This window comes from Jatropha curcas, chromosome 5 (assembly GCF_041381405.1).
Source record: "Jatropha curcas cultivar XTBG-Jc1 chromosome 5, XTBG_Jcur_1.0, whole genome shotgun sequence".
Classification (NCBI taxonomy): Eukaryota; Viridiplantae; Streptophyta; class Magnoliopsida; order Malpighiales; family Euphorbiaceae; genus Jatropha; species Jatropha curcas.
In genome coordinates this window covers 9,587,673-9,597,902 of record NC_143155.1, presented here as the reverse complement: position 1 = coordinate 9,597,902, position 10,230 = coordinate 9,587,673, and the positions used below count along the sequence as shown (strand labels likewise).

Below are 10,230 nucleotides of genomic sequence, written 5' to 3'. Positions count from 1 at the left end.
ATCAAAATAATTATAACTCATATTATATTTATGTAATCCTTTAAATTTTACTGGTGTTACTAAAGAAGGTACGGGCCAATCCTTAGGATGGATGACGCGTTTTATTTTTATAGAAGAATAAGAAATTATTCCATTTTTATCAAAAGTATGTTTGATGTTTACTGAATCAGTATCTAATAATATATTATTATAATAAGCCTGAGGTTTTGATAAGTCTGTAGGCATAAAAAACCAATTCTCAGGATAATAGTTTTTTATAATTTGCCAAGGATTGGTATGATTATATCCATCCTCAACTTCGATTTCAAAATCAAATAAATTTTTATCAAACCATTTATGTATACTACCAGTAGATTTATATTGGATTTTTGGCAAATCCACAGCCATCAACGGATTTGATAACTCTTTACTGTCTACCGTTTGAGACAGAGTAGCCGTATCATGAGCGGATACGATCGCTTTAGATTTAAAAGACATACCTGGGTCCTCTGTGGAAGAGGATGCCATACCCTGCAGGGCTTTAATGACTTCGGGAGATTGAGAAAGTTCCTCAATCCATTTTTTAAGATCTTTAGGAGGAGTGGTTTTAGTGTTTAAGGTTTTAAGGTCTTCAGAGTGCTCAGAAAGAGCTTTAGTTGGGGAGCCGGAATCTTGTTTAATTTCTTTCCCTTTATCCTTCTTTCTTCCCATGGTTCTGTAAGAATTCTCTAGTTAGAAAGTCTGGAATATTATTATCATTGCCTTTAATATATTCTATGTCAAATTCAAAAATACTTAAAAGTGCTTGCCATCTAGCAAAAATTTGTTTAGAGGCAAGGTTTTGGACATCTTTCTGCAGAACATCTTTTGCAGATTTACAATCAATACGAAGTAAAAATTTTTGATTTAAAAGATCAGATTGAAATTTATTTATACAAATAACAATACTTAAAATTTCTTTTTTAATAGTAGAATAATTTAATTGAGTTGGAGTCCAATGACCTGAAGTATATTGGATTATCCTTTCTTTACCATTCACTTTTTGTTTTAAAATGCCTCCATAACCAATATTAGAAGCATCTGTTTCAACAATTTTAAAAGCATTAGGATCAGGAATATATAAGTAAGGAATTTCTTTTACCAAGGATTTGATCTTTTTTATTAATTGAGTATGCTGAGTTGTCCAAGGACCAGCATTTTTACAAAGTCTATTATGTAATGGTTTTATCATGCAATTTAAATTTGGATAAAAATCAATTACATAATTTAAACAACCAAGAAAACGTTGTAATTGGGGTTTATTAGTAATTTCATCAGGAAATTTTTCACCAAAAACAAGTGCTCTTTCTATAGGTTGAATCTTACCTTGTTCAATATAATGGCCTAAAAATCTAATTTTAGTTTTGAATAGATCCATCTTTGTTTTACTAAGTGCTAAACCATTTTGCCTAATTACCATACAAAAAGTTTTTAAGTGTTTAAAATGATCATCAATAGTTTGACTAAATATTAACACATCATCAATGTATACTATACAAAATTTACTATAGGGATTAAATATGTCATTCATGATCCTCTGAAATTCAGAAGGAGCATTTTTTAATCCAAAAGGCATTACATTCCATTCATATTGACCAAATGGAACTGTGAATGCTGTTTTATATCTGTCTTTAGGATCGATTTGAATCTGCCAATAACCAGATTTCATATCAAATTTACTAAAAATATTTGCATTGTATAATTTCTTTAATAGGTCTTTTTTATTAGGAATTGGATATCTGATCCATTTTAAGGCTGTATTTAATGGTTTATAATTTATTACTAGTCTTGGAACACCTCGTTCAATTTCAGCATTTTTATTGACATAAAAAGCTGCACATGACCAAGGACTTCTAGATTTACAGATTAATTTTTTATTTATTAAATCTTGAATTTCTATTTTACAATGCTCAATTAATTCAGGATTCATCTGAATTGGTCGAGCTTTAGTTTTAATAGTTTTTTCATCAAAATCTTTTTCATATGGTAAATCTACCATGTGTTGTTTACGATCCCAAAATGCACTTGGATGCTCAGCACATAGTTCTTTTTCCATTAATGTTTGGAGATTTTGAATTTTATGTTTAACAAGATCTCTGCCTAATTGAGTTTGAATTCTATTTAAATGGATATTGTTATTTAAATCTTTTATATTTTCTTCTTTTGATTTTATTAAAGAATTGATTTCTAATATTTTAACTGAATGAGCTTTTAACAAATTTAATTGTTTTGTTTTAGGTTTTTCTGTAAATTCTAATCTAGCTCTACTATTTCTTATTTTGAATTTAATACAATCTTCTTTTACTGAGTATGGTGTTATTAGGTTTATAAAAGGAGTACCTAAAATGACCATATAATTTATTTGAGGAGATAGTAAAAATACTGTGTTTATTTCTAATTCTTGATTTATGATTATTGCATCTGTCTTTCCTATAATTTCAAGTTTAGATTTATTGGCTGTACTTAATTTTTCACTAGTTTTTAACCAATATCTTTTAGGGACTAGATCAGATTTTATACAGTTTAAATCTGCACCTGTGTCAAAGAGTGCAATTGCATCTATCACAAAATCATTTATTTGAATGTTTATTTTTACTAAATATTTTCGTGAAGTGATTTCTTGTAATAAATTGAGAAAATTACAATCTACATCTTCATCTAATTCATTTATTTTTAAATTATTATCTGGTTCGTCTTCTTCTGAAGAAGAACTGGAAATAAGTTGAGATTCTAATATTTTTATTTTTTTAGAATTTTGTTGAAGTTGGGTTTTTAATTCTTTTACTTCATTTTTTAGCATCTTAATTTCTTTATATAATTCTTTAGTAGAGTCATCTATATCGACCTTTTTAGGTTGATTTTTATTTAAAATGGTAGTTAAATCATAAGTATTAGACTGAATTTTAGGAGTAATATTTTTTACTTCATCTACGTCTTCAAAACTTTTTATTAATTTTTTAAGAAGTTTAGCTTTAGTTTCTTGATCTTCAATATCATTAACTACTGTTAATAAATTGCTTTGATCTTTAGATAACATGTTTAAAGAAAATTTTGATGAACTGGAAGAACTTGAAGTAGTTCCTAATTCATCAATTTGATTTTCACTTTCATTAGTCTCAGATTCTGAAGAATCCGAATCAATATAGAGTTCGTATATTTTACTTAAAACGTTTTCTTCCAAATTTAATTCATGTAATCTTTTATTAAATTTACAAAATTTAGATGTATGCCCTTTTTTACCACAATTGTAACAAGTTAAATTTTTATAAGAAGTTTTAGTGGTAGATTTAGAAGGTTGTTTATTTTTGTTTCTATAAGAAGATTTTGTTCTCTTTTTACTATAAAATTTATCTTGACTAGGTGTATATCTATATTGTTTTTTAGAGTATTTATTTCTATAATATTTTTTAGGTTTATTTGTTTTAGAACATTGACCATCACATCGTTGGTTTGATACGAAATTATAATCAAATTGCTTACAAAATGATCCTAATTCTTTTTTAGTTTTTTGCATTTCATATTTTATTTTTCTTTGAAGTTTTAGATCATGACATATTTGTAAACCTTCCTTTTGAATTATACTAATTAATTGTCCATAGGTTAACTTACTATAAGGTATAGGTTGACCATGTTGTTGTTTAATATGATTTCTAACTTTTTCTCCCAAGAAATAAGGTAACCCAGCTAAAAACTTTTCTTTCCAAAAGCTTTGATTAGAGTCTTCCCTTAACATTAATCTAGTGAGAAAAGTCGTTTTATAATTTTGAAAATCACCTAAATGTTTACATTTTAAATTACTAAGTAACTCGGCATTTTTATCTTTTAAGTGAGATGGATCTCCTATAAAATGAAGTGAAATGGTGAGAATTAAAGATGACACCAACAAATCCGGCTGCTTAGGTCTATATATATATATATAGACTAATTTTTTGGCTATTCAGTCTCTCAATAAGGTCCTTTTAATTTTACGTATTTTTACTTTAGAGCAGCTATTTTATCTTTATTGGAGTTTCTGTTGAAAAATCCTTATTATTGGCTGTCAAAAAGCTCCTGAACAATCCGTAAGTTGCATAAGATATTATATAAAAAACTGTTAATGTTATAACATCATAAAATTCTACTTATACTCTTATAGATTAAAATTTATTTGATAGTATCTGACGAGACAAGCTGATAAAGATTTTAGAGTTGAAATAGAGGCTACTGGTTTTATTTCAAGTAATTTTGTTGATGTTGTTATTGGGTTTGATTTAATTTTAAAAGTATTATTATTTTTTTTTTAATTTGAGGACTCAAGGTGGACACGTATATTTTTGCTCTTGCTCATGATAAACATATTTATTAACACTTACTTTTATCGGGAAAAATGATCCTTTTGAAGTTTTTTTATCTTATTTCAGTTTTTTCTTCTTTCTTATTCTTGTGTCATTTGAAAAGATTGCATTTTTTCTCATGTACATAATTTTAATGGAGTAGTTTTATTATTAAATTGACTAAACTACTATTAAAGCTAGCCTTAAGTATTAACTTTTCGGTTTATGGAGAAACCAATGAACTAAGAGTTCATAAATACATTGATGTCATAGGATTAAACACATGAGTAATAGACTTTAGTGCAAGTGGGAGATTGTTAGTTATATGTACTGTAGCCAATTTGATTGATATTTTATGTAATAAATATTTTATTATTAATAAAAGGCATTTATTTATCTTTCATATTCTATTTATTGAATCTCGATAAAAGATAAAGTCCATTAGACAATATTGTTTTGCAAAATAAATTATAATGCGGTTATAATTATGATTTTTATTTTGTATTAAAGCAATATTTTTAAATATTTCTGGTTAATATTCTCCTCATTAATGGACGATGATTGGAGCTTTTGAGATTGATGCATATTATGTTCTTTCCTTTGTAAAGGGAAATAACTGTTCTCACAAGCTGAGATATATGTGATATCTAGAACCAATACGTAGGTACTTGTTATTAAACAAGTACAATAAATTGACCCACATAAGAATTCCATATGGAGAGTTACGTGTGTCTATGGAATACCTAAGTGATAGTTGTGTAAATGATCCTTTGACTTGAAATTACTATGCTATCTTGTATGGGGATGAGTATGTTTTGATTCTTCATTCATATTGTTCGTTTATGGATAATAAGTAATGGTTAATTAGAGATAGTAGGAACTATATGGAGATACTTGTGTAATTGAAAGAGGATTCATCACCCTAAGTAAATTAAGAAAAATATTCTAATTGTTCTCTATTAGTATTAATTAAAAGATCTTTGCGCAAGGTAGAATGTAATTAGCAAATTGGATTTGGAATTCCATTCAAATCATTAATAACTAAGATTAAGAGAATTAACATGATTTAATAAAGTAGACGTTCTCTACGCCTAATTACTAAATCAAAACATTAATGATGAACGGATACTAATAAAACTGATAAATCATGCACTGAAAAGTTAAAAATCAACCATTTTGACTTTTCAAATATTTTGATATTAATTAATTTGTATTTGTTGCTAATATATTTGGAACCCAATAGGTCACACACATAAGAATAGATATGAGAAAGTGAAAATGAGAAATCAAATCAAGTATGACTTGATTATAAATTAGTTTTAGGATATTGAGGACAAAATTATAATTTATATTTATTTACAATTTTATCTAAATTATTAAGTATTGACTTCATTGGTTTATGTCTAATATTTATTAAGATAAATTTTAGATTAACTAAACCTAATAGTTTTAATTATGATTTATTTATTTAAATAGTTAAATAAAAAATATAATTGATTAAATTGAAAATCCTATTACTCTATGTTTTATGATTTATTTATTTAAATTGTTTAAATAAATAAATAGGTACACATATATTTTAGTTATAATTTATTTATTTAAAAAGTTTAAATAATTAATTATAATTTATATATTTATGACCTAAAATTTTCATATATAAGATTTAAGAAACAGTTTAAAGTCAGTTGTTGGTCATAGCTTCAAAACTAAATATAAAATGTAAGATAACTAGCACTATTATACTCTCTATTGTCTCAACCCTTTATAATAGTTTGAGTTTTTGGATTATCTGTTAGTGTGGATACTACTAGAAATTGGACAATTGGACCGCTTGTGATTTGTGTCATCCTAGCTGCATAGATCGAAAGTTTTGAAAAATCAACAAAAAAAAAATATTATTTTGAACAATTTTATTGATTTAATCGTTTAAACGAATCTATATTGAAATAATTATTTTATTATAATTATCTTATTCCACTTCGTATTATTTATACTGAAACCCCACAAATACATCCCAATCGAAACTAAAATATTATACAAGTTAAGTGACAGAATAAAAAATCTTCTTAACGATGGATAGTTAAAACACGAGAAAAAAATAATTTATCGAGGACCATGCAAAATTCAATGAGCTAAAGAAAAGTTAAATGTGCCAAAATGAAACAACTACGAAAAGCCTTTAAAGTTAACAAAACAAAAGAGACAATATAGTATAATTCCACATTGCGACTGTTATAGTAAAATGTTTGGATGAATGAGGAACAGCCTGGGTGGTAAAGAGCTAGATAGTGGCATGATGCTCTCAAGTTACAATCTGATCTGTCACATGAAAAATGCATAAGAAGATGGGCTTTTACTAATGTACAGATTGCAATTATTCTATATCAGTACAGATTGCAATTATTCTATATCAGTACAGATTGCTATATTTGATATTGTCTATGGAAACCTTTTATAATAGCTAACAAAGCCTGTTACTTATTTATTTTTATATTTCTTAACTATATTTTTTTTCTCTTATTTCTTTTCTATTCCATAACATATTACATGAAAAGTATATAATATTTTCCAAAACAAGAATTAAAATTTTTTTTTTTTCATCATCATGCAAGAGTAAGTAAGTGACATTAAAACATAATAAAATATTATAAGATATTATGTAAATGTTGTTTATATGGTTTAATTTAATATTATTATACTTTTGTATAAATAATATAAAAAAGAGTATTTATGTCATAGTATTTATGCAAAATATTAAATTAAATAAAATAATAGAATAATTACATATTTACTTTGCATACTCTATGGAAGAAATATTATGCCTAACAATTGTTAATTAGACAAATAATTTTTGTTTTGAACATCTAAAATTAATTTATAAATATTTATGCAAATTATCATATAATCAAAATTTAACACATTTTAAAGATGTTATGCAAATGACCTTACATGGTTTGCTTATCTATATGTATACGAAAAAAATAAAAGTTATTTAAATCTCGCTTTTTGTTTTAACTTTGATATAAAGTTAATTTTCATAATAAAATCTAATCATATGACTCAAATAATATAATAAAATACAATTAATATGGTTCCATTTATATAATGTTTCGGACACATATGTTTATTAAATATTATAAAAGGAGATAAATTTTAAGTCAAATATTTGAGTTGTATAATTTTAGTTTTCTTAATTAAAAATATTATATTAAAAGATAATGAGATATCATGCATATAATGCAACTAGTTGTGATTTCATGTTTCGCACAGATATTTATAAATTATTTAAATAATTACTTTTATTGAATTATGTTTTTCTGTCGAGAATTTTTAATTTATATATTCATCTTAATATTAACAAAATGGTTGAAAGTATTTTTAGTAAAATCTATATGTATATGTATGTTTAAGTAAACTAATTTGGAAGTCACAATTATCTATATGTATATCTATTAATTAAAAACACTCAACAACCAATCAAAATTAAACTTTTAAGTTATATAATTATCTATATATTTATTAATTATAAATTAGTTGAAAATTCAAAAATTTCATAAATTTCAGGATTTAAAATTTTCTATATATCTATTAGTTATAAGTTAATTTTGAAAAGGTATACCCAATCGAGTGCAATAAAAATAAAGAGAAAATTTTCAAAACTTCTAGTCGTTTCTATGCGGGTATTTATATATTATTTCAATATATTTAGTACATTAAACCCAAAAATAAATATTAATAAAAGTGTTTTAGATAACATCTCAAGAATTAATAATAATTAATCCTTATATTTACTTCTAAAAAAATAAAGAAAACTTCTAAAATCTCAAAATTTCAATCAACAAAAGAAAATATGTACATCAAGAATAAAGATAATAGATAGATGAGATTAATTAGAAAGGTCATGGAAGAAAGAAATACTAAAGAAACATAAATTGAAAACAGAGAGATAGTCAATAGATTAAATTTAATCAAAAAGGTTATTGGAAACTCATTATATATATATAGAGGGAAAGGTAGGTAGATATAAATTTGAAAAAGAATTTAAAAGTTTTCAAATATCTAATTCTCTATAAGTTATAATTATCTATATATATTTATTTAACAAACAAATTTTAAAACTTGTTTAGAGTTGAGATTTTTTAATAACCATTTGACGTCATAATTTTACTTTTGACACATAAGAGGCTCAATGAATAAAAATAACATTTTCCAAATGGTGATAATTTTTATGGCAACTCGAACTTACACCTGATTGCCATAATTTTATTCCAAACATAACTGTATTTAATAAACATAATTGCATTTAGTAAAGGATAATCCAAATTCTCACAATAAATCGTAATTTTAGTATTTCTATACATAATCCTTTTACCTTACTAATAGATGAATAAATGGATAAATTAAAATTCTGCATTAAAAAATTACATATTTATTGCAGTACCTTTTTTTTTTTTTTTTTTGAACTTTTTATTGTAGTACCTATGAGTTGAGAGTATTATCTACTGAAGCAAAGTGTTGTTATGGCTTAAGAGGCAACATTTTGGCAAGATTATTATAGAGGTAGATGCTCAAGGACGATTATTTGATATTAATGTTAAATTAAAAGGTTACTGATAAATATAATAAAGGCAAATTCTTATAAACTAATTTGACTTGATTAGCTTCATATCATATTGTATATAGTTTGTTTGGTGTCTAATATTCCATATTCCCACCTCCATAATAAAGAAAGAAATGTAATTTTCTTTCTAAAATTTCTTGAAAAGGAGTAAACTAAAAGGCATCTATTTAAAAGGATATTGTCATACTGAAATCTCCCAGGTCATCGAAATTCAAACTTGAAAGAAACTTTCCAGCTTCTAGAGGAAACTGAATTTGAAACCTCTTTTAAAAAAGCAAGTTTAAAAAATTAAATTAAAAAAGAAAATAAAAGATAGAATAATAATTGTAATTCTTAGGCATATGTTCTTTATGTCTTGCATCACTTATCACCTTCTCCCATACAAAGTATAGGGGTATGCAAACAAATCTAAATGTTCTAAACTGATGATGAATAAGCATTAAGTAAGGGCAGCATCACGATGGCCAGTTTTGGTAGGAGAGAGAAGGCGTTAGAATGATTGAGAAGCTCATCTCCAAAAACTCCTCTCCTAAACCATATCAAGAACCGGTGAAGGAGAAGCCAGAAATTCAAATTCTTGAGGAGCGAAAATTTAGAATATAAATCTGTGAAATCTTCAAGAATCCCTTCAAGAACAGAGTTCAATCCAATTGCAAAAGACACAAATCCGTTAGAGCTTAACAAACGAACAATTCTAGTCCATTCAATCAAATTCTTAGTCTCGTTAATATCCAAAACTAAACTAAAATTTGAATCACAAATGGGAGCTTGAATAGAAAAATTCCAAATGTTATCAAAATCTTTAAAACCACTTCCTAGCAAAGAAAAAGGTCAAATTTCCTCCGAGAAGAAGAAGCATTAATAAGATCAAAGTCTTTAATGACGAAAATTGTTGAATTTGGAGATGAAAGAAAGATTTCAGGAGAAATCAATAGAAGAGTAGCCACTAAATTGAAACCTGAAATTTTCTTAAAGCTACTGATGCGTTGAGAATTAGTTGGCGGTTTATTGATCTGTTTGGCGTTGGTGTTGTTCTGCTTCCTGAAGAATGCATTACATTAATATATATAATTAATAGTGATCCAAATTTTAATCAATCAAACACCAAGAATCATATAAAAGAATGTGTAAAAGAAGAAACCAATTCACTACATATTATGACATATCAAAGAAAAAGACGCAATAATCAGTTTAATCCCATGCATAACAAAAAAAAAAAAAAGCATAAATAAAGAGTAATATGTAACTTTTAATGCTAAAAATCAATAAAAAAAAAAG

At 25.6% G+C, this 10,230-nt stretch overlaps 1 pseudogene; it reads right to left on the bottom strand.

The window, feature by feature from the left end:
* Positions 1-9,481: 9,481 nt before the first annotated feature.
* Positions 9,482-10,006, bottom strand: LOC149496195 (fasciclin-like arabinogalactan protein 21; annotated as a pseudogene).
* Positions 10,007-10,230: the final 224 nt, after the last annotated feature.